At 35.6% G+C, this 26,988-nt stretch overlaps 1 protein-coding gene across 2 annotated transcripts in view; it reads right to left on the reverse strand.

Annotated features, from left to right (window-relative positions):
* The window catches only part of LOC150097217 (G protein-activated inward rectifier potassium channel 3-like), a 64,857-nt gene that overhangs the window by 14,028 nt on the left and 23,841 nt on the right, over positions 1–26,988 (reverse strand). The window contains exon 2 of one of the 2 annotated variants that reach the window (XM_090406884.1): positions 22,503–22,712. The gene's annotated coding sequence lies outside the window, so the exon portion shown is untranslated. Of the gene's footprint in view, positions 1–19,328; positions 19,453–22,502; positions 22,713–26,988 lie in introns of those variants that run through there. The other variant, XM_090406885.1, reaches the window with a different exon arrangement.

Consider the following 26,988-nt stretch of genomic DNA (forward strand, 5'->3'; position numbering starts at 1 on the left):
ATAAGTGAACTTTTAATAGGTGCGTAAGTTAAAAATATTAAAACAGAAAGAGAAATAAATTAAGCAAGTAATTGATCTTAATAACTAAAAGGATATTAAATATGTATTCGTTTTTTAAACAAATATATTGAAATTATTTTATTACATATTTATAAAATCATAACCAAATATTTAAAGCAGTTGAAAGGCATTTTTTTTTCAATCACGGGTGGTCAAAATAATTAATATATGGATTTGGTGCACAGTCTTCTCTCTCTCTCTCTCTCTTTCATTCCGAGAAGCAGTTATTTTTTTCTAAAAATTGAAACCAGTTTTGACCCTAAAAGCAAACCCAAGAACGAATCACACCCAACAACGTCTACTCTCCTCTCAAACATAAGTAACCCGTCACTCCTATCAATTTTTTTCACGGGACCACTTTATTTTATTTTAGTTCTGTAAGAAATAATAATTCAGTTGATACTTTAATTATAATATGTAACTAAGTAATAGTTCTCAATATATGCATTATTTTAACATATATTTTAAATATTTAATTTTATTTTTATCAAATAATATAATTATAAAACAATTTTACACACCTTTATATTTTCTATATCACAATATTATAATAAAATACCTGTCAAAACCCTTAATTTAAGACACGGATGGATGGAAATGTTGTAGCCAATGAAGTTCTAATAGCCTTAATTGAAATTATTAATTGCAATTTTATAAATATCGGAAATACATACTAGGAATGGGTGTGAGATAGCTTATGAATCATATTATATAAAGCAGTCTAGCCAATCTATCAAAGGATTAATTAGTTTTCTTTAAAGCCAAGTGGTAATGGATACATCCAGTCCCAAATAAAAGGGACAGACAGATGAAGATAATACAGTTTGTAATACATAACAATAATAATATATTATGAGAAAGTACTCTCAGAAACAACAATTTATCGTGTATTATGCGAAAAATATAATCTATAAATTCTAAAATCCAATCCAAAGAAAAGCATGGCGTGTGTGTGAAAGAGAGATGCTGTGGTTCTTTTACGTGAGGAAATATGGTGTCTTTATGCCCAAGGATAGGTTCTTCTTTTCTTAGACGGGATTTGAACCTAACCATATTTGGTACCAACTTTACTTGTATAAACTATAACACATTCATTCAGCCTATCAAGAGTAAGAGGGTGTAATGTGGAAAGGAAATAACTTGGGGCTATTAGTGTGTCACCTGACTGCATGATCAAATGCTTGAGAGAGCTCATCAATCTTGTTATGTTTTTTCTCATTCAAAATATTCATTTTTCTCAGAAACCTTTTGCAGTCTCCACTTGCGCAACAGTAACGTCGGATTGGTTAACCGAATGTCCAATGGTTCAATATTTGTACACGGTAAATGATTTTTATTTCCCGATGTGACATCACTATTCAGTTATGAGTGGGATTGTGGTAAAAACAACAAAATACTTTTTTGTCGTCATGTTTCAAGTAAATCAAAGAAAAGTTTCATTTTTAATCTCAATTTACACTAGGTTGTCAGAAGTATTCGGACACCAGAGGATAAGTACATAATATGCAGATATGGACTCTAGAAAGAATGTTGAGAGGCTTTTGGTGGAGCGATTTTAATGTGACATTATAATATACACAAATGTCCAAAAGCTAAGGAAGAACTACATTTTAACCTGCATATGAAAATATTTGCATGACTACAGCCAAATGTGGGTATAAATTTATTGCCAGCATACTAATAAATTATGTTACGCAAAAATGTGTTATAAATTTCGTATAAATTAAATTGTAATACGTTTTTGCAAAAGTTACAAATTTCCTAAAGACATAGTTAAGGAATTAATGTATAGTGCTTACAGAAAACTACGTAGAGAGACATTTCAGTATGGAATATCCACTTCAAACTGCCTCTCACAGTGTTATACGATGCTTAGTACCAAGTAATTCAGGAGTTTTTGCGGCAAACTGGCCTACTTACCCTACAGAACAAGGATAAGGCCTTGTTTATTTTCTAGAACGGGAATTTCGAGCAGCAATGCGTCTGCCTATTGCGTCTCAAAGGTTGAGATCAGGCTCAGATTTGGGAGGTAAGAAGTACAACTTTCATGCCTGATCAAGTGTCGTCTAGAATCGAAGGAAAGACTAAAACAACTCTCATCTGTAAGGAGTACATTAGCCCATTGATGTCTTGTCTATGAATACAACACCACTGAAAATGTGCTATACGATGAGCTGTGGACAAAGGAAAGCAGACTACAGGCATTCGGGCATATAGGCCGACTTGTTGCAGACGTCTTGCCACCGTTTGTGGAAATATCCGTTTGCCTGTGCTTGAATGGAGCCGACTTGCAAGCTGACCTGCTGTTGTGCATCTACGTGTTGCTGTTATAACTAAAAATCATTCTTTATGCTCCGTAGTAGAGCCAGGGCGACCTCTTAGCAAAGGTCTGGAACGCATTCCATTGGTTTGTAACGATGCCCAGAGCCTGGATACAACGCTTTGTGAGATTTGAAACTCACTGGCAATATCAGTAATTCCGTGGCCCTCTTCAAGCCTTCCAATAATTCTTCACCGCGTGATATCGTCTAGATGATGTCTTTGAGACATTACAAAAGACATCCAAGTTTGCAACTTTTATTCCTTCACGAAAAAAGCTTTCATCGAAAACAATTCGCTTAGCGCAGACTTTTATCCTGTTGAGTGCTGTTTTTTTTTTTCGTCTTTTTCTTTTCTCTATCTTGTGGGAATACGTAAGTGGAAATCTAACAAACTCCAGAGATTGCTAATTCTTGAGTGATTTTTAAGTATAAAAATACATCCCCACGAATCAAATTCGGGCTGGTTGAGAAGACATATGGTCATTTTACAGGTGGCCATTAATAAACACGACTGTCTGAATGCACGTGTTGTAATGTGGTTAAGTAGCCCTGATATGAACTTTGTTCGGTTGGGTATTATTGGGTTGACCGCGTTTTAATGTGTGCTTTTATTGAAAAGGCGGTAACTCGAGAGCTGCTTTGAAAAACACCGATAGCGACTCATAATTAAGAAGTTTTAATTGATGTGTACCAACTAATACATATGGAAATCGGTATCATCTGAACTTGACGTTAAACACCAACTTCAAAATAACGTCTTCAATAAAATTCATTGTTGGAGTAAGTTGGAGAATATCTGTCTTTGAGAGTTCCTCAAATAGCTGGTATTAAAACTATATTAAAAGTGATATTAAAGCATTTTGTATCGTCTAATGAATATAAAGAGCCTCTGTTCCTAAGTCATAGGTAGCCGGTTTCATAAGGAAAATGGTAAGACTTCCCTCCGGAAACTCCGGTTTTTCATCCCGCAAAGCAGTCCCGTGAACACACCTATACAGACACAAAATATTTACCCTTTGAGGAACGGCAAAGCAGCAGCATTCAGTTGCTTCAAATCCCTATCAGGTAACTCAGCCCGTCTTGGACGGACAAGAGCACGATGGATGGATGGATGGAATGTATATAACTACCAACACATGACAGTGTAGCATACATGACAGCCTGGCAACGAATGCAATGATGAAGGTCCCAAACAGTTTTATGGGGAATAAAATCAACACGATGTTAGCGTAATCAAAATTAATTTTTTTTTCTCATCAACTATTCTGCATTCTTTCTATATGAATTCTCCATCCTCATTGTCGTTTTTAGATCCAATCATTTATTGATTGGATCTACCATTGTTTAACATTGTTATACCTTTAACTTTTCTTAATGTTGTAATCTCAATAGGTTGACTCATTTGTCTAATTTTTAATTTATTTACGTTTGTATCTAATATGTTAGAAATGGTCTAACAACTCCTTTATAGATTTTTCTTCTTTAGCATTTCTCCAGATAGTATTGTAATAAAAAAAGTTGACAAATATTGATGTAGAGTCAGATTGGAATTTATATATTAAATTATTGAAATTATCCTCACAAACGTTTTCATAAAAACAGTTGCATTCAAGCTTTTGATGAGTTTTCTACAATTCTCTAGAGGTTTAATCTCACCCTAGAATGTCTGTATCTTTCTTTCTTTTTTTTTTTTCTTTACTCGTTTCTAAACCAGCCCTCGAAGGTATTGAAACAGAAAATGATCGGGTAATTGAAATCTTTAGGACTGACCATTATACTGTTGATCAATGGTGAATTGACCAATAGTACACACTCATGAGCCAAAACATTACGACTACCCAATCTGTTTCTGGCCTACCAGACTTCTGGGCTGGAAACAGGACGCTAATGGCGATATCCTGCCACGAAATTTGTTTGCATGGAATCATTGGGTCGTCTCTTCCCAAATGAGCCCAGATGGACTCTTTCAGATCCATCGGGTGGCGCGAAAGCATATTCAACCATTCGTCTGCTCTCTATGGCCATCTAATTTTTTTTATTTGAATCCCATCGAACATTTATGGGTTCATTTGGAAGGAAGCAACCGACGGTCGACATCAATGCCATGCTCGGTTGTTGATCTTTGAGATGCTATTCTGTCTAGTTGGTCGGTCCAGAATGTGTTCTGGACCGACTAGATATATATCAATCTAGACCAGGACACGAAAGGTGTCCTGGTCTAGTATTGACTCCACTAGACCAGGACACTTTTCGTGGTCCAGAGGAGTCAATGCCAAGAAGGATATCGTCCAAAGGAGACCAAACAGGCTGCTGGTAGATGGTCATGTTTTGGTTAATAAATAAAGTCCGGTTTAATTGGAGAAAACATGATCTTAGCTCAGAGTTCGTAAACAATTTTTCCCTACTCATACATCTTCTGATGTCATCGATGACGTCATCTTTCATTTGCATTTCAGTCACATGCATTCATTGCAAATTTCGTATAAGTGGATGTCTAACAATTGTCGATTCTTGTGATCTGCACATTGCACTGCAGATGCTTCTCTAAAGGGATGACGGAGGGGGGGGGTACTTAATTTTAAAAGGAAACTCATATATCCCAACATAGCTGACACATGTAAAAAGCTTGGTTATCAAGTATTACCTTGATAACCAAGGTAACTTGATAACTATTCGTGAAGATATTTCATAATTAAATTTTGTAATTTTGTTTACTTATGACTGAATAAAAATTAAACTGAGAATATAATTTTTTGTTAAGTGTAATTTACTTAATAATAAGGGAAAAAGTTTTCTATATACTTCTTTAATTCAGAATATTTTATAAATTTTATGATACACCATTTTATTATTTTTCTATGAAAATTACATGATAGCTGCATATATATGAATAACTTTTGTTGTTCTTCCTCATACAATTAATCTTTGCAGAATTGCATACGGTTGTTGCCTTCCAAGAAGCATCCTAAGAGAAACCATATTTTTGGTTAGGTGGTGCAGACTATCTACATTATGCATTATTCATTAAGGGTAAGATAAAATTCCGTCTGCATTTATTATCCAAGGGTTTTCGCACAGTTCTATTCTCTAAATTCATTGTGGTCTTATGGTCAATTGCGGGGTTGACTAGAGAGCCATCCTTAGCAGCGAAAGAACAAGCATTTCCGGATTTTAGTTCAAATTGGTCTTTTGGTTGTTCAGATGCATGAAAATAATGAAAAAAAAAAAAGGAATTTCGTGAATTGGCATCCCTCTAATTTAGCTCCTGAGGCGACATTTGCCGTCGATTCACAAGACCACCTCCTCTGCGCTTCTTCCTGGTTCTTCTCCTCACTCCCAATCTTAGTTTCCGATTTTTCAAATATAATTCCTTAGGTCACTTCCATTCTGCCATTCATATTTATTATTATTATTTTTTAAAAATCTAAATCTGTTTCATGAAGGCTGTACTTAAAAACACATCCCACCCCTTTAAAATAAACTTTATTATTACTAAAATAAAAAGCCAAAAGGCTTCAGTTCGGCGATGTAAAATTATATAAGCAAAGTGGATATTAGATCCAACATTATTTCAGAGTCGAATGTAGAAATTATGAAAGTTTCATAAGTTGACCAGAGAGCTTGCTGGAATACATTCATCGGCATCCCCGAGTTGCCTTAGTGTAGACTATTTAAAAGACGTAGGCGCCGCCCAAGCGTCTATATATTCACCTTTTATTAGACCATTTTGATAAGGTTTCACTGGCCTGGCTTACATGTGGAGAGAACATTTGTCGAACAAATGGTTTCTTGGCTGAAGATCCCTGCTCTCCTCAACCTGGTTTTGCTCTTCTTGGAAGATTTGGTCATCTATCAACAGGATCAGAATTAGCCAGGGCAGATGTGGCTACCTACTGCATAAATGGTGAGTATCAGACGACCCTTATTGTAGCTGTTCCCCTTGTGTCCCAGAGGATCACTCATATTGTGAATGATTGCCCAAGACGCCAATTTCATGGTGGTGGCCTCCAGGACATCCATGAGGTGACAGATGAGGCCCTGCATTGGCTTTCTGGTCTGGACATTGACCTGTAGCTGCTTTTGCCATAAGAATAAATAAATAAAAAAATAAACTGGCCTGGCAGCTGTTTTGAAATGGTTGGTTCTCCTCAGAGACCAGGCAGAAAGAGAGGAAAAATTCTCATTCAGTACTAAGGAACTTGAAATGTCCGAGAAATGTATTTTCAAAAGCAAACTCTGGGTCGGTGCCTTAAAGTAATCGCCGAATTAGGCCTTTTGGCCTCTTTATAAAAGGCAAATACATAGACGCTTGGGCGGTGCCTATGTCTTTAAAGTAGTCCACATTAAGGCAACTCGAGGATGCCAGGGAATGTATTCCCTCAAGCTCTCTGGTCAAATTAAGAAATTTTCATAGTTTCAACATTCGGCTTTGAAATAATGCTGGATTTAATATAATTTCTTGTCAAGTGTAATTTACTTAACAATAAGAGAAAAAAGTTTTCTATATACTGTACTTCTTTCATTCAGAATATTTTATAAATTTTATGATACACCATTTTATTATTTTTCTATGAAAATTACATGAAAACTGCATTGATTTAATAATATAATATCGAAATCTCCAACACACACACACAAAAAAATCTATGAAGTTACTGACATTTGTAAGCTTAAAATTACAACCGAACCTCTAAGGAAGAAGGCATCGGCAGGGCAGTGCCACAGATGCCAGAGGTTCGGGCATGCCCAAAAACTGTGCAGAGCTGCCTACAGATGCCTAAAATGCGGTGAGGGTCATCAAACTAACGCCTGCACCAAGCCCAGATCCACACCTGCCTGCTGTGCCAATTGTAGAGGACCACATCCCTCTAATTACAAGGGATGTCTTTTCCATCCAAAAAACCGTGGATCAACAAGAACGAACCACGCTCCTCCAAGCAATGACACAATACACAACCAAGCAGGTCGCCCTCCAGATCATAATACCTCACATTCGGCAACACGGGAAGGCACTCGACCTTCATCCATGTCCAAATCATATGCGGAAGCGGTAAGAACCCAGACTCCTTCATCGCAAGAGCGAACAAGCTCTAATCTCACATCAGCTTTAACCTCGTCACTTGCAAAAATGCTGAATGAATTCAGCAAAGCAAGCACCTCACCATCTTCCAGAAAAAGATTCTATATAGAAACCCAATCCATATTAACAGCTCTCTATAATGTTTAAAAAATTTAAATCAAATTCTCTCATAATAACAGCATGGAATGCCAAGGGCTTAACAAATAAAATTCTCGAGCTGCAAGAATTCACAAAAAGATACAATCCAGACTTAATCTTGATCAGTAAATCCCATCTCAGACCATCAAACAACCCAGAACTAAGAGGTTATATTTTATATACGACAGACAGACTTAACTCTAGTGGAGGCGGCACAGCTATTTTTATTAGAAATTATTTAAGCCACAACTCGCTGACCAATCCCCAAACTATAAACCTTGAGGTAACAGGTGTGGAGGTGCACACTAATATCGCAGGCAAACTCAAAATCTATGCAGCGTACAATCCTCCCAGCATTCCACTACTGACAGCACACTTAGACTCCATCCTCGGCTCCACGGATTCCATAATTATAGCAGGAAACCTAAACTCCAAATATATGGCCTAGTTCAGTTCGTCAATCAACTCCAAAGGCCGTACCTTATTCAACTACGCGTTACTCAACTCATCAATAGTAGCTGGAACCACTGAGCCCACCCAATACAGCCCATCAGGAAGTTCTGATGTATTAAACATAGTTATCCTCAGAAACATCAAATATCAATACCAGCTGGAGACAGTAGAAGAGCTTAACTCAGATCATAATCCCATCCTGCTCAAGTTAGGACTTCAAGACCAACTCTCTCCCCATCATTCTTTCATACCATGGGACAAGCTCTCTAAGGTTCTTCCAATCCACATCGGTCCTCCCCCTGTCATTCGTAAAAAAGAAGAAATAGACCAAGCTGTAAGCAATTTAACTAGGCAAATCAACACAGCAATAGCATCAGTCACTCAAACCACTGTCTTCCACGCTCCTAACTGGATCCCAGAAGAGATGGACCTGATTAGGACCAAAAATAAAGCCAGAAAGCGATATCACAACACCCGAGCCTCGTAGGACAAATCAACCTTAAACACCTTGAACAGACAGGTTCGAGAAGCCCTCCAGACGTACAGGAATTCCAAATGGGAATCCAAACTCATAGAAATCAACCCAGAAGATAACTCCATGTGTAAGTTTGTAAAATCTCTTCGTACCAAAAGACAACCACTTCCCCCTTTGAAGACCAATCTTGGAATTGCACACTCAGATGAAGAAAAAGTAGAAGCCCTAATTGACAATCTGGAAAAATGCAGCCCATCTTACGCAAACTTAAATATCAATCTTATTTACAAAGTTTATCGTAAAGTTAGAAATGCACTAAGACAGCCTAAGGATGATTCGGAAACCATCAACCCCACATTTCCAACAGAAATAATAAATATCATTTCCCATCTGAAGAATAAAAAGGCCCCCGGCCCTGACGGCATTACCAATAGAATAATAAAGCTACTTCCACGGAAAGCCATAATTCATCTAGTTAATATTACCAATTCCATTTTAAGATTCCAATACTTCCCTCTGATTGGAAAATCGCGGACATTATACCTCTGAAAAAGCCTGGTAATAACCCACACCTTCCCAAAAGCTACAGGCCCATCAGTCTTCTTTCCTGTCTTGGCAAAGTAATAGAAAAGGTCATCCTATCAAGACTACAATCAGCAGTGGACAAACAGAAAATAATCCCAAATGAGCAATTTGGGTTTCGCAAAGCTCACAACACGGTGCAACAAATTCACCGACTAACAGAACATATCACTCATGGTTTTAACTGGCACCTTCACACTGCTGATGTATTTTTGGATGTTGCCAAGGCCTTATCTTCAAACTAATTGAAAACAATATCCCAATTAAACTAGTGAAACTCATACATATTCATATATTAATGAAAGATACGTGCAAGTAAAACTCAACGGAATTGTGTCATCAAGGCGCAAAATTCTGGCGGGAGTACCTCAGGGTTCTCTTCTGGCCCCAATACTTTTCAAAACTTACATGGCAGATATTCCTCTCAATTCAAGACCAACTACTACGGCCCTTTATGCCGACGATACCGATGATATTCTAGCTAGATCGCTCAGCCCTCGCCTAGCAATCACTAGACTCCAAGGAAGTATCAATGAGCTAGCAAACTGGTTCACCAACTGGAGGATTCAAGTGAACCCCCTCAAAAGCTCAGCCATAATGTTTTCAAGAAGAAAGCTCCGCATTAAAGAAGACATCCTGCTCTCTGGTCATAAGATCCTATGGCAATCAGAGACCAAATATCTTGGGGTATTAATGGATAAGGAAACTCCTTTTTAACAAGCACATCAATCTCATTTGCTCCAAATCTTCTAAAGTCATAGCTCAGCTCTACCCATTGATCAACCGCAAGAGCAAATTGAACCTACATAATAAATTGCTTCTTTACCGGATGGTAATACGTCCAGTCATCACCTAAGCCTCACCAGCATGGAGTCACACTTCAAGATCAAACATTTCGAAATTGCAGAGAACCCAAAACAAATGCCTTAGGATGATCCTGGATGCCGTGGTTCATCATAAATTCACAGATTCACCGAGAAACCGGCATTCCATACATTTCCTCCTTTCTTCGGAATCTTGCAGAAAAATTCTTCGTGAAGTCAAGTTCACATTCAAACCCACTAATCGTGCAAGCTGTCAATTACAATGAGACTGATTACGACAAACACAAAAGACCGAAGGCTATTCTTCTCTCAACCGATCATAGCTAACACAACTGCCCTCAGAGGGCGAGTTTAATTGCTCACAAATCTCCCATTCCCAACAATTCTCATTACAGATGAAGGGGAATATGAAAAGCACTTTTGCTTCACTCATCCTGTCAGTAATGTTAATGGTAATAATATAATATGAGTTTGGTGGAGAATTGGATTGATCGACCGTGAGATTCAGTGATTAATACCCTAGGAGGGTAATGGATGGCAATGCTGTAGCCAATGAAGTTCTAACTGAGGCTCGGCTATTGCTGTTATCCTCCTACCATGATCAGAGCTTTAATAGCTCAATAAGACCTTATCCCTACACAGTCTTCTACAGATAACGGGGAAGATGAAAAGCATTCTTGCTTCGCCCCTTTAAGCCAGTCCTTATAAGGAATAATATCATATAATATATTAGATTAGATTCTTTCGTTTTGTCTTTCTGAGCTTAACCATGTTATTCTTTGGTGCTGAATTTTACCATAAAAACTTGTCGAGCCATTAAGATTTTTTTTGGAACATTTATAAGGAGAACAATCGTCAAAATATAGTTTCGAATTGAGAATAAATGCTGAAAATGCCCATTGGACGTTGCGTTTAGTGGCAAAACAAATTACGCATAACAAAATTTACGTCTTAGTTATACGCGACCAAGTATTTTGCATACACGACAATACGTAAGTGCCGTTTACGAACATCTTTTTATTTTAGTGGTCGGTTGGTATACGAGAATGGTGTTACGAATGCACTTTTCACGTTCATTTTTATCCGATTGAACTTCTTTTATTCGCACAATTGATTTCTTTCTTAAGTTTTATTTAAAAGAAATAAATAAACGAAGTTGTTTCAAATTTATAAAAGTTTAAAGACCTACAAAAAATATTTCGAGCGAATGGTTATTTTTTTAAAAAAACTGTTTTTATTTTTATTAAAAAAATATTTTAATATAAATTGATATAAATCTTACCATATCATAAGATAGACTAAGTAAAAACATCATAAGAGGAATTATTCAAATTATTATTATGTGATACCTCCAAGAAGTTCAAGGACTCACCACGGTAGGGCGCTTCACTCCACACAACCGTCTACACCACACTACGTCAACCATTCATCTAACACAGTGGGTGGTACCGCCCTCTTGGGGGGCGCTGGAACGATCCAGGGGGGGGGGGGTAGTGGCCTCATGAGTAAAAGGGGGCGTTGAATTGAAGTAAGGGGCGGTGAAAGCATAAAGGACCAAAAAAAAATCATCAACCAATATACAGATTACACACAAAGTAAATTATTGTTCGTCCAATAAAAACAGGTTTCACGTGAGTATTTTTATACCTTTTCTTGTAAAAATAACTTGGGTTTGGTACGTGAGAAATTGATTTTAGTAATTTTATAGACTTAACTTTTTTTTTTTTTTTCAAATAATATCATGGCTGAATCCAGAAAGAAATGTAAACAATTATAATATCGAATATTTGAAATACGGCTTTATTCAGTCGCCTACAAACAAAACGTTACTAATGTGCCTGATTGGCCAAAATGTTTTTTTTTTTCAAATGAATCTATGAAGCCTTCAAGAATAGAAGAATGCTGATAAAAAAGATAAGGATTTATCGTATTTTCAAACATTTCAAGAAATATTTTTGAAACAACCAACATTGGCAGGGATGTTTTCAGCAACATCCAAACTAGGTTGCGATGGGTTGCATGCCTCTTACACCATTTCTTTACTGATTGCTAAATCTGGAAAACCACATAATGTAGGGGAAGAACTAATCCTACCAGGTGTTAGTGGGGTCATACGCAGTGTACTACACAAGCCAGCCTCTGATATTATCAAGAACATTTCTTTAAGCAATCATAACTGCAACAAAGAATTGATGAAATGGCCCAGGATGTTTTTAAATACTCATTATGTGAGTATTTTAAAAACAACTGCGCTCTCTATACAACTTGATGAGTCTACTTAAATATAAAGAGCCAATAGGCTTCATTTCGGCGATATAAACATTATTTAAATTAAGGGGATATTAAATCCCACATTGTTTTAAAACCGAATAAGAAACTCAAAGATTGAAATCAGAGAGTTTCGTGCCGAAATAGTAAATTATAAAAGTATCGGCGATTACTAGCGTGAGCTAATGCAAGTGACCCTAGTACGTAGTACAATACCGGGCAACTCGCAGCAAAGGTGGTAAAGTTCTGATCGCTATTCTTAGGTATTTCCCATAATGTAAAAACACACTTCCTAGGAAATGTATGCTGTCATTACATTATGATGGAAGGTCACTACCCAGACCGATTTCAGCCTTTTTTGAGGCTTCATCACTGAGTAGCTAGACCAAATAGATACCAAGGGGTATAGCGAAATGAACTTATATACTCTGCTATACGAGTTTCCTTTGCTGCGAGTTGTCCGGTATTGTACTACGTACTAGGGTCACTTGCATTAGCTCACGCTAGTGATCGCCGATACTTTATAGTTTTTTTTATACTATATTCGGCATGAAACTCTCTGATTCCAATCTTTGAGTTTCTTATTCCATTTTAAAACAATGTGGGATTTAAAATCCCCTTAATTTAAATAATTGATGAGTCTACTTTACCAGGAAATGAAGCCTTACTTTTAGCATATGTACGATACATAAAAGAAGAAAAAAATTGCCAAGAATTATTATTTGCTAAAAATGTGCTAACTGACACTAAAGGAGAATGCATTGGAAGAGATTTTTAAAGAAAAAGAAATGTTTAAATATCTTCTCAGTTGCTACCGATGGTAGGCCGCTATCGCGTTTATTTCATATTTCAAAGAGGCGATGCGGTGTCATTCTCCTGTGTCATTATGTAATTACATAATGACACAGGAGAATCTTTACAATTGCAAGAAGAACTGATAGAAGTAACAACAAATACTTCTTTCACTACGCGTTATTCCCGCTTCCTATGCAGGGTCCGCGTGTTACTTAGATGCGACTTCTTGTTAGTACCACTCCCAACCGACCTGTCGCCTAGCCTGCCGCTGGGGGAGAATATATTTTTGACTGTAGACGCGAGGCCGGTTTGTCGACTTGCAGGCCATGCCTGAGGAAGATCCTCAAGTTCCTCACCTCTTCGACGGGAATCGAACCTGGGACATTCCTTCCCCAGGCATATGGTTGCGAAGAACAAAGCCACTAGGCTAACCGCTTAAGTAACAACAAACGAGGAATTGAAATTAGAATTCAAAAACGGGTACTAACAATTCTGGCGTGCCCTGAGGCAAACAATTAAATATCACCCCTGATGGATTATAAGGCAAAAATATAAGAAAATCTCCAATTGCTATTTTATTTTTATTACAAGAGAAACATTAATGCAAAACAATTACATAATAATATTAATTCAATGTTTGCTCTACGGGGATAACGCACAATAAAACTGTTTTTAAGCTCTTTTAAATTTAAATTATAAGCTATGTCCGCCTCTATCGATATAGTTGCTAGACCAACCAATCTTTCTTGGGTCATTGCTGTTCGCAAATAATTTTTAATCAGTTGAAGCTTGAAAAAACTTCTTTCCGCACTTGCTAAGCTAACAGGAATTGTTAGCTTAGCAATTCCTGTTAGCCATATTGCGGTAGGCGCCGTTGCTACGGCGCCTACTGCAATATGGCTGAGCGAGCGCCCTTATTAAGCCGCACCGTGAAGCAGGCAACCTCTATGCTACATCCTGTCGACGGTACTGCGTCTGTCGCTGACTAATAGTATTTTTTGTCTATAAATTATGTGCATTCTCTGACCAATTTACTTGTACGTGGAATTAAAAATCTGATTTTCCAGGAGAAAAATCCCATTACATCAGAAACAAAATGTTACTTGATCATACAAATTATTTATTTATTTGTTTTCGGAAGGTTTTTATATATCGTAAAAATTTTGGAAGATAAAATGACTCAACAGTACCAGGATGTTTCGTAATTTCTTCACTGGACACAGCAATGGTCATCCACACTAAAACAAATCTGTCGTCTGACCCTTGTTCTCACCACGGTCTTTGCCCTTTTCTACAATGCTCGCATTATCCTCTCTCATCTCTCTCTCTCTCTCAGAGTTAAGCAGACGACATCGTAAGTATATCATCGTATGCATTTCAAAGGTCTATTAACACCCGATATAATCTCCCGTCATTCTCTAGCATGTAAGTCGTAATATTCATATTACAAGAGAGATTTTAATACATGACATCTGTTAGCTACCTAATTAGCATTTTTATTTGTCTATGTCCGTCCGACCTCCACTGCTATCAAGTGCGTGCGTGCGTGCGTGCGTGCGCGCGCGCGTGTGTGTGTGTGTGTGTGTGTGTGTGTGTGTGTGTGTGTGTGTGTGTGTGTGTGTGTGTGTGTGTGTGTGTGTGTGTGTGTGTGTGTGTGTGTGTGTGTGTGTGTGTGTGTGTGTGTGTGTGTGGAGTGTTTCTGTGATGAATCACGTCTTATAATAATAAATAAACAACTCTTATCCGTATTTGTGTTTGCTGCAGGTAAACAATTGTCCGATTCTTGGAAAAGATAAATTCAATGGCTAAATTAAGCTCCCATCTAAGAAACAGCTCAGATAACAAGTTCTAAGATTACAACTGTAAGCAAGAATCACGAGACCAAATCTTACATCAACATAATACTTGACCTCTTTTAAGATATTTGCGTTATGGAAAACTGAAAACAGTGGCCGTATAAACCAGCAACAAGGCACACACCTGTTAGAAGGAAACAGCGAGACTTTAAATTGTTAATTATTACCGGTTGGTCAAATACAGCTGATATAATGCATTCTGAGAAGTTTTACGGTTGATCTTTTCCCCCTTGATTTATGGACCGGGTTTTCTAAGAACAACATTCTCAAGAATTAGTAGCTTAGCGACTGGAGATAGTAACATTGCTAATCTTAACAGCTGTCCGACGAGAAAAACAACAAAACCATACGCAATGGATAAATTGCATTCTTAAAAGCAAAGTCCAAAATCAGCAAAAAGACTTGCATCGTTTGGAAGCAACTGGCATTGTTGAAATTTACAGAAAAGAAAATTAAATATTGTGAATAAAACTGACCACTAACATTGTTAGAAGAACATTTTATTGTTAGAATCATCAGGCATTGTTGCGAGTGAAATGAACCTCTAATATTGTTGAAATGAAATTAGCAATCCATCTATATAATATAATGGTTATTGGTTAGAATCATGCAGATAGTAATTAAGGCTATTAGGTGTATATTTTTCATTAACTATCTTCTTCAGTTGACTGTGTTTCTTCAAGAAGTTTGGGTTGATTATGGCTACAGCAGAACCAACTATATTATCTATATATAACATGTGTTGTGTAGCCTGTGTCTGGAATGAAAAAAAAAAATTCAAGAAGGAAAACTATTATAAACATTCATAGGAAACCAACGAGTAAAGCATGAGAGAGATTTTATTACTTTTCAAGCATTAATAGACCAGTAACATGCTAACCATTTGATATTACATGCTGGTGCAGAGACTCTTACATTTTTGCTGTTTTCTATATTTTTAATTTTCATGAATATTTAAATTTTTTTATTTTTTATAAAAAAAAATATTTACTCATTTCGTAGACAATATAGAATGAATTGCAATATTTATATTTACTCATTACATAAACATAATACAGATTTTTTTTTAGGGGGGGGAGATAGATGGACTGAGTCCTTGACTCTTTATCACGTCATCTGATTAAGAAAATCTATGAATTGGGTATTATTATTGAGCTATATAAGCTCTGATCATGGCAGGAGGGTAACAGCAATAGCCGAGCCTCAGTTAAAACTTGATTAGTTACAGCATTGCCATCCATTACCCTCCCTGGGTACCCATTTTAGTCGCCTCGTACGTCAAGTATAGGCTGCAGTGGAGCTTATATGTAAGTAAAGGCAACTCTAAAAATTAGGACGATCCCTAGACCACTCCATAGTGGCCTGAAGACCGTCCAACTCAGCGTTGGCTCCACTCAGTGACGCCCCCCCCCCACCACCGAGCAGAACCACTTATATTTCAGGGAAAAGCATCCACCGACAAAACCCCTCACCGGGCCATGCCGGAGAACACCCTCCCCGGAGAGACTCAATATATATGTATGCACTCCCAGGCAAACCTCCCGAAATCTAAGCCCCCCCCTCACCGGGAGCGAAATTCCGGAAGAAACCTGAGAGAGCAAAATTCTCGAAACTCGGCGTCCATTCAGTCGCCTCTTACGACACGCTTGGATTTGCATTAGTGATACGTAAGTAAAGCCAATCTCTAAAAATTAAGACGATCCCTAGACCACTCAATAGTGGCCGAAAGACCGTCCATCTCAGCGTTGGCTCCACTCAATGATGGCCTTCCACCCACCACCACCGAGCAGAACCGCTCAAATTCCGAAGAAAAGCATTCACCGACAAAGCCCCTCACCGGGCCGGGCCGGAAAACACCTTCCCCGGAGACTCAAATTGCTCCCTTAAGGCAAAAGAGCAAACTCAAACCTTAAGAGAGCGAACTCAAACTCTCGAATCTCAGCGTCCAATTAGTCGCCTCTTACGACATGCTTGGATTTGCATTGGTGCCATTCTTATCCCAGCAACCATACGGGGACATAATACAGAAGGCAAGCAATGAAATATGTATATATAGACTTTAATTAATATTAATAAGGTGTAGGAAAATATAATAATAGTATTATTAGAAAATTAGATCCAATCAAATAAACATAAAATATTTTTATGTATAATTATTATTTATTTGTTTTTTAGACAAAAATTCAAATATTTACTCAATTAAAAAACAATAACTTATTGTGTTTGGCATTGTATAAACAAGTATGTGATTTGTAATTAGTCAAGCAGAACCATTTTTTTTTTTTAAAAAAAAACTCCCCAAAATTCTGGAATTATACCTATTTATCATGGAGCATAGCTTAATAGCTTATAGCAAATGTTCTTTGATACACTACCATGAAAATATGCCTAAAATTGACAATTAAGCTCGATTCTACATGCGCTATTATGATAACTAGAAGCCTTTATTTTACTCAGTTCATCGGAGTTCATCCTCTTATTATCCTTGTCTTTCTCTCTTGTAATTCACGTACGGGTTGATTCATCCAATGCACAAAGCAGACGGAAATGGCAGAGAAACGCCTCTACCAATGTTACGCTGCTTTGACGTACCTTTTACAGCTTTAGGCCAATTGTTCTCATCGTTTACTAACAATCACAGGTTCAGTGGCCTTACAAATGACGTCATGAAGTTGCAATAATGGTTTGGCGTTCTATGAATTGCTAAAGATCCCACAAGAGAGTGAATATTATTTGTTCAGCTGGCAAGACTTAATTTTATTGGTTTCTTGCCTTCTCCACGGAGTTGAATGTAATCTCAGAATGAGCCACAATAATTATATTATGCACGCGATTTAAAAGTGCATGTGCAAAATAAAAGCATTGTCATAAAATGAAATATATTACATTAAAAACAGTAGTTTATTTCAATTGATTTCATTAAAAGTGTCTAAAATGAGATTTCCATAGCAACAAGTAAGTTTCATTATTGAAAAGTTAGACTGGCACGAGGTCACCATAGCATCAGAAAGTAAATTTCATTATTGCTTAGTTAGACTGATACGTGGTTACCATAGCAACAAGAAAGTAAATTTCATGATTGTAAAGTTAGACTGGCATGAGGTCACCATAGCAACAAGAAAGTAAATTTCATTATTGCTTAGTTTGACAGATACGTGGTTACCATAGTAACAAGAAAATAAATTTCATTATTGTAAAGTTAGACTGGTGTGAGGTTACCACAGAAACATTAAATTAAATTTCATTGTTGAAAGCGGAAAAAAATGGACATGAGGTTTCCATATCAACAGTGCCTCCACCAATCAAATGAAAGAAAATTTAATTGTTGTAGCGATACGCGTAAAATTTCTGTATTTTGTCATCAGTACTTCTTGGTGAGTTTTCTTCTATTTTGTAAAGATTATTTTTAGTAAAATATATTTTTTTAAATTTTTACTTTCACTTTTTCATCGATCAGCGAATGCTCTCAGCTTTAGTGTTACAAACTGATGAAACTGGGCATGTATCACACGCCCAGTTTCATCAGTTTGTAACATTCCTTTACCCTTACTGTTGCTATTATAATAAAGATAAATAAATAAAAAAATAATAATAAAATTAGCAGACGACAGATATATCTCTCCGAGAAGGGATTCCCTACGTCTTAAGTCTACTCTAGTTTCTTCTTCGTTATGTGACTATCAGCATTTCTAGAGGATCTTGTTTCGAATTAAGACAGTCGGCCCCTGGCAACAACGATGTCTTATCGTTGAACAGACGAGAGGGGATGAAAGTATGGAGTAGGACGAACAGGTGCAATCGGATCCCCTCCTATTACATGACCTCGTCAGTAAAAGTCAACAAGGCAGCTCATAGAAATCCAGACAATGAGTTTAGTGTTGGCTTTTCCGTTTTTTAATCTCACGACAAAAAAAGTTGTGCTATTTAAATATAAAAAAAAAAGATCATTTATATTGTTCGGAACACACTTATGGCTTGTTTCTATGCTTCGCTCTTTTCGGACTTCCTGTAAGCGAGAAAAGCACCGAACACATGCGACAGTCAGTTTATTATCCCCGAATGTCTGTGTCATGGATAGGTGTAAAATTAGATTTATTAGCATTACGGGAATAGTGAGTGATAAAATATGCTGATAAGAAAGATTTAAAATCAAATATATTCACGAATACGGCTTCAATAGTGTATAGTAATAAGATAAACTCAAGGTTAAAAGTACTCCTTAGGATTTTTACGTTTAAAGTATACAGTACTTTATTTAAACATTTCACGGACTTAAATATTAATTATTTGGAATAAATATTCATTTCAGTTAGCGATACAGATTAAACATGCATAGGTTTATGAATGAACTTTAAGCCTAACTGCTATACAAATACATGGATAATTATTATAATTAGGCTTAACAAAAATTAACATTATATGAATGCCATACAATTTTAACGTAATGTCAATAACTGTAATTTCAAAGTCTCTTACCAACATCCAAGGACTGTTACTGTGATCTTAGAGATGGCTTCCCTCACTACAAGCTTCTCTAAGTGTCACCTCATTCGCACACACACGCGATCAGAAGGCAAAGTCACTATCAGTAGTCTTTATAAGACGTTCTAACGTTTATCCCCCTTAATAGATTCCCCCCTAATAGAAAAGGGACTTGTTACTATGGGGATTTGTCACTACGTCATCAGAAATGAGGGGTCAAGTGTGTCGGAATGTTAGAGATGGGGGCGGGAGAGATCGCTTGTTCTGTCTAGGCAGAACCAGGTGAAGCCGCTCAGAGACCGTTAGCGGCCTATCACATAGGGTGCTTTCTAGACTAATGGTTCGCAGATAGGAAAACATCCTGGATAAGCACGTTTGAGTAATTTGGCGCTAGCATCAAGTACCTAATTGCTCTGATATCCTCGGGAAGTTCGGGATTAAAAAAAAAAAAAAAAAAAGAAAGAAATGCGTAACCCGTTAGGTTTAGTTTTTATTGAGAAAACTGATTCCAAAATGACATCTTTAATAAATTGCGCGATTTAAATTCTGAAGGGTATAGTTAGGGTCAATATTCCATCACTTAAAGACGTTTTGAAATTCTGTAAGTCACACAATACTTAGAAATTCGGCGTACTTCCTCATTACCTATCATTTAGGTGCGCCAAAGTGTCTAGTGCGCAGGATAACAAAGCAACCTGGTCAAATCACATTATGACGTATTTCCTGCATATCTAACAAGGATTTCAGTGCTGTACTTTTTCCTTTGTCTCATTCTATTGCGCTTTTAATTTATTTTCCATCCACCTGCTACGTAACGACTGTTTTTTTTTTTTTTTTCCTTAGGGCTTTTCACTGATGCCTCTCTTCTGACTTAAGATGTTGATACATTCTTTTTTTCCTTGGAAATTAATGCGGAACTCTGTGGGTAGAATGTTCCAAGAATTCTGGGTATTTCCCAACTTTTCACTTTGAGGTCATCGTTGCTCTTAGGAATATTTCTTCTTTGGTCGGTACCAGTTTTGCATTAGTATAGATAAGCATACAATTGATTGCTTAATCGTTCAATTTAAATAGCATTCTTATTTAGTTGGTTAAAGAGAAGGTCATGTGGGACGTCAAGGATCAAAAATTATCTACATTGAAGCAGGAAACATCAAAATATACAGGATAGCTTGTATGGCAATAATGTCAGAACAAGAATAAAATAACATTGATTTTCTCTGGCGAACATTATCTGAAAGTTATCCTTCATATAATCATGGACTATAAATTTCTTTCGAGTATCCACCCCCGCAATATTTTAAGGTGTTTATTCCATTGATCCTATCCTCTGGTGCAAAAATAATATTTCTTTAAGTGTAATCCATCATCAATTATCATTGCGTCTTCTGGTATGCTATTCCTGATAGAATGTAAAAATATCATTTCTATTCAGTGGATTTATCTCCTTAAGATATACACTTATAATCTCCTTTACGTGTTTCATTACCAAGTTTACCTTAAAATTCCAAGTGTTTCATATTCCTTCCTCAATATTTTTCTCAAGTGTTAACATATTTACACAGATAGGATGAACAAAAAAACTAGGTTCGAGTCTCGTAAGACTCGTGAGGAACATTTACAGGGCTTTTGAGAATTAATTAGTTGGTATCATACCGAATGGGAGAGTTTTACCTAGCAAAACAGACAAATCGGCCGAAGAACACAATTCACAGTTCGCCTAGTTTTAAATTCTAAATCTAACCATTTTTTTTAATATAAAAAATAATTAAATCATTATTTTTCTGGGGAAATTTCCTATAATTCAGTGTTTCTCAACGTTTTTTGGATCATGCCTCACCTCAACGCCTCAAAGATTTTGATACCCCCCCCCCCCAGCATAATAGTCAGCCAAGTTCTGAAAGAGTATAATATAAACATATATTTTAAATATAAAAAGGAACATAGGTAAAACTGTTTTTAATTTGACTTTCTTCAATGAATATAAATTTTATATTACACTTTGTATATCATAAAACATAAATCGAACTGAACTCGGGAAAATAAAATCCAAGTTAATACGATCCTTGAGCTTGATGTCTGCTGCAAAGAGTTTTTATTTGAGGTACTAATTTAGTCCTTTTCAGTCTCAAATCCCCATAGTTTGTGATATCCAGCTGATTTTTTTTTTTCAGTAGCAAGTCATTTACAGCACTAAAGCCACATTCAACTAAATATGACGACGAGAAGGGCAACAGTATTTTTTATTTATTTTTTTTGCAAAACTAGTTGAATTTCGTTTCTGTCTCGTCAGAAAGCCATGCCATTGTTCCTTTTATGTTGAATAAAGTTCTAATAGTCTCATCATTTTTGCTTTTCTGAGAGTTCTTCTTGATACTGTATTTATGTTGACTGCTGTACTGGTGATGTCAGCTTTTTTTTCTAGGAAAGTCAGGGTTGCAACATCATTTTCTAATTGCCCTCCAAAATATTCATATTGTCCCCCCCTGTAGGGCGTACGCCCCACGGGGGGGACAAGATGTTGAGAAACACTGCTATAATCAATAAATAGTCGCAATTCCAATGCTTTATTATTTATTTATTATATTGTTTAGAATTATATTTGCTCTTTGATCTGCTATTATTGATATTCTTTTCCTCCCCATAGTTTGAGCTTATATCTACATTAACAGTACTCAACTAGATATTTGTTAACTAAACGAAGGTCTTTATATTTTTGAATGTTTTTTTAAAAAATAAATAAATGCCTATATTTTGTTAACAAAAATCTAGTTAAGTGATGCTAATGGTTGTCTAGAAATAATTCTTAATTTGCTGTTGAATGTAGTGTACTAATTTATCGGACAGCTGTACTTCTTATGCAGTTAATATCGATTAATTGTAGGATATTCTAAGCATAATTATAATAGTAACTGCTAAGCTAATTACAATAGTAAATGCTAAGCGATCATAGATTTAGAACAAAGAAATCCCACTTTTGTTGCTATGGTAACTTGTAGTATTTCTACATGAAACTTCATAACAATGAAATTTTCCTTTTGTTGCTATGGTAACCTGAGAACAGGTCAAAGCTCTATAACAATGAATATCTCTTTTTTTTTATTGCAGTGGCAGTCACGCGCCGTTACTTTTAGAAGGAATCTGATATTATACAATTGGTTTTCTCACCTATTTTTTTCCCTCTCTTTTTTTTTTTTTTTTTTTTTATCCTGGTTTTTCTCTTAACGTGTCCTTCTCGGCGTTATGACCATTCGCTGGTGCCCACTCAGAAAACATGAACTCCTAACACTTCCGTTAGTTATGGAGGTCGTTTTCCTCTAAAATCTAATACCGGTGAGATCCACTTCGACAGCGATTGATTTTGAAGATTTCGCACACCTGAAAAATAAAGCAATAAAAAAAATGTAAAAAAATTGAAATTGTACAAAAGTTACCAGTTTAGATCAAACAAAATATATAAAGAACGTGATATCATTTCATACTTTGTGCACTAGATGGCGCAGGTAACAAAATATTAAACATTTTCGGTGTTCGATATATTTTTATGAACACCTATAATGCCCATATGTTAATACTGAATTGAACTAGGTGCAAATGCTATCGTAAGATATATATAATCTTATGAAACAGATTAATCTTAAAATTACAGAAGCTAAGTTCAGCCATTTCTGACTCCAATATTTTTTCTAATATTTCTGCAAAATATTTCGAAAAATCTAATATTTCCTAATATTTCTGCAAAAATCTTGCCAATTTGCTTCTAACTCTCAGATTGTTCATTTTTTTCTCCCATGAAGACTTATACATAGTTAGCGTAGCCACGCCCCTTGTTACATCACATCCTGTTTTGTTCGTGACGTGTGACGTCAGAAGGCTATTGAAGTTGTCCTCCACGATTTGCAGATAAAAGTCGTGCACATTACTCTAACGAAGGTAAATGAGTTAAAAAAAAACACGGAGGGATAGCAATAGTTTTGGGACTTGAAGCTTTTATCAGCATAATTTTCTTTGTATTAAAAATGATTGCTGGTAATTATTTTAAACTGTGATTCTGCTTGGATAATACCCTTATTAAATTAACAAAGCACAAAATCCCACTTACTCAAAGAGATTAAAAGGCCCTAATGGACTACATTCATATCAAAGCAGCCATGCAAGAATAAAAAATGGCTAGCTACGAGATACGATAGTTGAGTAGAAACCTGAATCGTCTATTTAGACGCAAAAACCATCATTTTAAATAAACATACCGATGACGTAGTTGTTCAAATACCAACCCACAGAAACAGGCATCTCGTGTCTATTGACAAGATACCAGATGTTATATAATAACCAGGATGTGTTTTCTAGCTAGGAAACTATTGCGCGTGCAAAATATGTTGATTTATAGAAAATGCGAAATTTTAGCAATCGGCGTCTTTTCATTAGAATTTATTTGAAAGATATTTTGGTGTATGAAGTAAATACTGAACTATCTAATTTTAGCAAGATTGTCAGTGACAAAAAATTATATATATATATAACTTAAATGTGCACCATAAGGAAAATAGAGAACTTTAATTCAAATAATGGCTTTAGTCACAGAGATTATACAAAGCAATGTCGAGGAAAACGTACTCTACAAACATATGGCACATTTTTATTTAGACTGTACTTTCGGACTGAGTACTGTCAGTAGAAAATTGTTTTATGGCGAGTCAAAACAAAACGAAAAAAAAAAAAAAATACATATGCAATACCAGTTGCAAGTCTGGAAATTTCCACTGAGAATAGTTGCTACTCTAGGTTAGCGCTAGCTTCAGGGGGTTAAATTATTAGCTGTAGGAAAAAATGCGATGAAAAATTAGAATAGTAATTATCTTTTTTCGCAGTAGTTCTAAGAAATAATCATTAAATCGAGTGACGCTCATTTTGTGGATAAAAAAAACACGATGGCACAAAACGTGATAGAACATATCTATGGAAGTGCTCCGTTTTTTTGTTTTTTTTGTTTTTTTTGAGGGAAGTCTAATTTTCTTTACATTTTTCTGTTCTTTTCTTCTTTTTCTGTTTATATGTAAAAATCTTCTGGTTAGAGGTTTACAGACATTTACACTGCTTCCCTTAGGGGAATGTATTATTATCCGTAGTTATATGAATTCTCAGGGTTGGTTTGTCCACTCTGTAACCTCCATAGAAAATCGGCTAACTATTGAAAAGCGTCTAAGACGGGATGCGAACCCGGATCTTTCCATCGGTGAGGGAAGGGAACCTTACCACTGAGGCTCTTGATATCTGTAATAACAAAAATTTAATAAAAATTTAATGCAACAGGATTTGGACCTAGGTCTTTTCATCCGTATGGGAGGTACAACCGTTGATTAGTAATAAAAATTCAATGCAATAAAGAAATAGTTCAAAATGGCGGTGCATTTGCATAAATTATCATTTTAGTCTGAGAATATTTTGGCAGAGAGATATGCAATGTGCATCCATCTTTATGAGGAAAAGATTCAATCCACTTGTTCTTTATTTCGAATTCCTTCACCTAAGAAAATGCATGAAACGTTGGATATTACCGTAAATAAGTTGACATAAACACAAATCAGCACTTCCACTTCGAAATCGAATGACCTAATTGACTTCCAATAAGACTTCATTATGTAGAATGTATTTACAAGGGGAACAACCAAAGGAAGAACATTATTTTCTAGACAAACCCCTTAACTCAACATGATTGTCAACGCAAAAGTGTATAAACATTGGTTAAATCGTAAGGTAGCTACTTCTCACAGAAGAACACGAGGTAGTGTAACAGAACCATCAAGAATGCCTTTGGCTAAACGATAATCCGCTAATCATATATGGATCGATATCTTCAGCTTAGGTAAAGAACAATAATAATAAAAAAAAGTACAGGGATCCATAAAATACTCATGTGGGATTCAAATTTTTGACTAGGTATTTATTCTCAGAATACCTAATAATTCAAACAAACCCGATTTGAAGAATTCTTATTTAACAGAACAAAAAATGAGGGAATTTCGTACCTATATTGTTATCTGCTACTTCTGTACAAAATTTTATTTATGTCTAATTGTCCAGACGTTTTCTAGGTGGTACAAGTGGGATTTAGTCTGAGCAAATGAACCTTATTTAACTATGGTAACTGTGACGCAGAAATCGTGAGTCATATCCCACTAGGGGTAATATATATGATTTAATAGCAATCCCCACTATCTTAAGCGCAATATTTTTCTGGTAGTTCTTGGATGAGTCAGAATGATGTCGAAATGGCATTTAGAATGTGGGAAGTTGCGCTTGCAATCCGATTATACAACGCTATTTCTCTGAAAGTAAGCATTATTATGCTAGAAAGACGAAGTCGATAAGTTTAAAGCTTTGAGACGAAGACAAGAAAACTATGGCTTGTATTTTCTTTTCAAATTAAAAGTTTCCATTGCTTTTATTTCAATAGAAAAATACTACTAATAATGGAAACCTTAGTTGCATAACCGTTCTATGAAAAACAAGTAAATTAATTCGATAGTAATTTACTGTATCATTTAATCTATATAAATACATTGCTAACCCGAAACAAAATGCTTATTCTAAATATAATTCAATATTTTTATGCACACTTTTCTATTATAAGATATACAAAACGAATGAGAAATATTTTAATATAACTTCACTTAAAATTGCAATGAGTGATAAATATGTTCGCTGTGTGATGTTTCATTGTTATCATGTTAAAATAAACAACCTAAGATATATTCATTTTCATTATTGGCTTGATAACCAATAAAAATTACAGAAATGAACGTGAACTTCCGTTGTCATGGCAACCCAAACAATGCAAAAGTTGTATTTTTTATTCTTTGTTGAAAACCAAACGATTTCCGTGATAGTTACAGAAATCAACACGGAAAAAATCTACCGTTGTCTTGACAACCCAAACAATGCAAAAGTTATATTTTTATTCTTTGTTGAAACCAAATGATATCTGTGTTAGTTGATTACAGATATCAACACGAAAAAAATGTACAGTTTTCTACTATTGTCTTGGCAACCCAAATAATGCACAAGTTATATTTTTATTGTTTGCTGAAAACTAAACGATCTCTGTGTGGAGTTTTTTTATTATTATGATTGTTATTATTTGCGATTTTAGCTGTTCACGAAATAGTTGCAATTTATGACATAATAATAATAATAATAATAATAATAATAATAATAATAATAATAATAATAATAATAATAATAATAATAATAATAATAATAATAATAATAATTGTTTGATACAATGACAAGAAATAAAAAAAAACAACTTAAGTGATTACTATGGGGAATGAATCTAGTTTACAAATAAAAATTATTTAATTTAGTGATCAGAATGAGTTAAACGATTTAATGCGATATTTTTCTATAACAAAAGAGTGAGTTTCCTTTCACTGCTTTTAATTATTTTAAACGCTCGCATCGTCTTACTAGTGTTTTAAATACTATACAATTTCACTCAGTTTTTATTTTATTTATTTATTATTATTATTTTTTATCAAGAAATACAGTACTCTGCATGGAAAACTATATATGTATTTAATGGGGGGGGATCAGTTTTTCAAATTCGGGCAGATGTGTGAACAGCATGAAGCGCAGTTGATAGCTATTTGGG

Source organism: Typopeltis vanoorti, chromosome 17, assembly GCF_054136105.1.
Source record: "Typopeltis vanoorti isolate ZY-2024b chromosome 17, IOZ_Tvanoo_1.0, whole genome shotgun sequence".
NCBI lineage: Eukaryota > Metazoa > Arthropoda > Arachnida > Uropygi > Thelyphonidae > Typopeltis > Typopeltis vanoorti.